Below are 3740 nucleotides of genomic sequence, written 5' to 3'. Positions count from 1 at the left end.
TGTCGAAGGAGGGAAGACGATTGACCCCAGGAAGTATCCATGCAATTGCGCGGATGCCTGTACCATCCACACAAAGAGAAGTGCGTGCTTTCCTAGGCATTACCTCTTATTGTAGACAGTGGATTCCAAATTTTTCTCTACTTGCTAAACCTCTGTTGGCACTCACTCTTAAAGATACGCCCCAGCCTCTTCCTTGGACTGATGAATGTCAAAAGAGTTTTTCTGATTTGCGTACTGCTTGTGTTCTGCTCCTGTGTTGGGTACTCCAAACTACAGTAAACCTTTTACACTCTATGTTCATGAGAGGGAAGGTTGTGCATTATCAGTCCTGACACAGCAATTTGGAAACAAACAGAGGCCATGTACCTATTTTTTGGCTACATTAGATCCGGTAGCTAAGGCATTACCCAGTTGCCTTAGAGCAACAGCAGCAGCGGCGATTTCTATTCATCAATCTGCTGGATTGGTGTTGGATCACACTCTTAATGTTATGGTGCCTCATGCAGTAGATACTCTTCTTAACAGGACAAAAACCCAGCACTTAACGAGTGCCCGTTTGTCTGGATATAAGTTGACACTTTTAGCTAGCCATATACATATCAAAAGATGTAATGTTCTGAATCCAGCGACATTGTTGCCTGTTTTTGATGAGAAAAATGTACAAGATCAGCATGATTGTTTTCTTCGTACAGAAGAGGAAACAAAAGGTCGAATTGATTTGAAAAATACACCACTTGTGGATCCGGATGGGATCCTGTGGGTAGATGGGTCTTGTTTTAAACTTCCTAATGGCGAGACGACAGCTGCTTATGCTGTTACAACTTTGCACACAGTGGTAGAAACTGCACGTATTTCACAGAACTCAGCGCAAGCTGCAGAATTGATTGCATTGACGAGAGCATGTGTGTTGGCGAAAGGGAAAAGAGTGACTGTTTATACAGATAGTCAATATGCGTTTGGCGTTGCCCATAGTTTTGGTCGTTTGTGGAGGGAAAGAGGATTATTTACCTCCCACGGCACTAAAATACAGCATGGTCAGTTGGTGACCGACCTTCTCGAATCACTTGCTTTGCCTACTCAAATAGCGATTGTGAAGTGCAGTGCGCATAAAAAGATTACTGATGACGTGGGTCAAGGAAATGCATTTACGGATGAAATAGCGAGGGAAACGGCGAAAAACGTTGAAAGTCGCATGTATGTTGCAGGCCCTGCAAGATGGGTCGCAGAAGGTGGTATGTGTGAAGACACAGTAGAAAGCGTGAAAGCGATTCAGAAGGAGGCCACTGAGAAAGAATTGAGTAAGTGGAGAGAGAGTACGGGAATGTTGGATACGATGGGATGTTGGACAGAATTGTCAGAGCATCAGCGATGGTTGTTAACAGATGCGTATGTATTGCCTGTAGTTACTATGGCTCATGGACCAGGCTATATTAATGCAAGGGCTATATGTAAACTCCTAGCTCCAGTATGGCAGAATGAAGGTATTCCTAAATGTGCAGAAAATGTAGTGAAACATTGCATTGTTTGTTTGATGCACAATCCAGGAAAGGGAACTCCAACTCCAGCAGGTCATTTTGCTCCCCCTACGTATCCTTTTGAGGTACTGCAATAGACTATATCCATATGGAACGTTTTAACAATCTCAGGTATGTCCTGGTGGTGGGTTGTGCCTTTTCCAGATGGATAAAGGCCTACCCCCTAAAGGATAACACTGCTTTGTCTACTGTGAAGGTCCTTCTGAAGGAATTTTTCCCAAGGTTTGGTTTGCCACGCATAGTCTGGAGTGACAATGGGAATGAATTTGTAGGTCAGATTATGCAGAAGGTGTGTGTGGGTCTTGGTATTAGACAGAAATTCCATGCGGCAAACCATTCTCAGTCAGCGAAGTTTCAGGCTAGCACAGGCCTTTCCTGGCCTGATGCCTTGCCTTTGGCACTTCTCTCAACAAGAATGACTGTACATTCTCGTTTGGGGCTTAGCCCGTATGAGATTGTTTTTGGACGCCCAGCTAACATCTGGGGAGTCCCCAGACCCAAGAAATACTCGGACATTCCATATCCATTGTTGGTTGACTACTTGCATGACCTCACCACTAAATTGCATGTTATTCGTCAACAGGTCCAAAACGCTTTGCCAGAGGCCTCCTCAGATCCAGGACACTCAATTCAACCTGGAGACTGGGTGTGTCTCAAAAACCTCCAGAGGAAGAAGAATTTGGAACCTCGTTGGGGGCCGCCGAGATAAGTATTATTGACTACTCGTACAGCTGTAAAGGTTGTGGGAAAGAAGAACTGGATCCACGCCGTGCATTGCAAAACGGTACCATTGCCTTTACCCTTTGACCAGTGGGTCCGAGAAGGTGTTGGTGATAACGAATGCGAAAAAGTACCCAGATTTGTACCATTCAGCAGTGCACGCCTGGATTGGACTAGCTCAGAGAAAGAAGACGACGACGTCTTACAGGAAGCTGTACCTTTACGTTTGAGATTAGATACAACAGATCCAGAGACCTTGTTCGAGGACCAAACGACACTTGGCAAGAGACGATACAACCTAAGAAGGAGATTGCCTGAGGACAATTAATTTTGTGCTATATAATTTTTGTTTGTATTAAAAGAGAAACATTCCTTTTCCTTTATCCATCAAGTTGTAGGGTCACGGTAGGAGTCTTGAGCTGTGACCTGAATAGTGACTAGGTCAACAGGACTTGCAGTGTTATAGGACGGCTAACAATCACAGCCAAGGGATTAAGGAAGATTATAGTGAGCAACGCCTTTAGAGTAATGGATAGCGCAGGAAAAGGGGATTATATTAGAATAATGAAAAGACAACGTTATAAGAAATTACTATTCAGTCGTTGTGGCGTAGCATTGTGTATTTTAGTATGTTTGAGCAGTTTATTAGCATGCATTGGATGGATCATATATATTATACAACCAACAACTGTACCTACCTCTGCCTCTCTGATTTCCTCTACTACTATTTCTCCGCAGAAATTTTACTCACTCTCAGATCATGAGCAAATGAGAAGAATGGAATATTTTAATAATTCATTCATTCAATTGTTACACCAGCATCAATTGATAATAAACACTACTGATTGTTGGGTTTGTGGGCTTATGCCCCATAATACTGAAAGAGGGATGCCGTATTTAGTCCTTCCATTTTCGTATGAAGGTTCTGCTTGGGCTTATCTGGCTATGTTCTCTAATGCATACCAGAACCAGCTCCGATATCCTCCTGGTGGGTCCTACAATGGTGGAATGGATTTCAGTCACAGTCCTTTGATAAAGGGAATAGTAACTATGGCAAAATTGCTGATATTAGTAAAATTCCCAAGGACGAGAAGAGAGCATATGATGGATGGAATGTGACTCGTTATGTGACTAGCCTTACTGACAAGATTAAACTAAAGGAATTTACACCGATTTGGGTTCTACCCCAAAGAGGTAATTTGTGTTTGCAAATAAATGGCCAGAATACCAAAATTAATCAAGAGAAGAGTAATTGTTCCCAGAGGTATGTTTATACACCCTTGATTTCCTCACCGTTAGTGCCATCTCAAGGTACATATTTTATCTGTCACGACAGAGCTTATACATGGTTTCCCACATATTTTTCGGGAACATGTTACATAGCTTTCTTTCTTCCTCCTACATATACTGCTCCTGCAGATCACCATAGAAAAAGATTTGGTAGAGGGATTGTTGATTCTGAAGACACAGTTGGACAAGAGGGAG

The sequence above is a fragment of the Lissotriton helveticus genome, chromosome 1_1 (assembly GCF_964261635.1).
Source record: "Lissotriton helveticus chromosome 1_1, aLisHel1.1, whole genome shotgun sequence".
Taxonomy (NCBI): domain Eukaryota; kingdom Metazoa; phylum Chordata; class Amphibia; order Caudata; family Salamandridae; genus Lissotriton; species Lissotriton helveticus.
Note: the sequence above shows the minus strand (reverse complement) of the source record.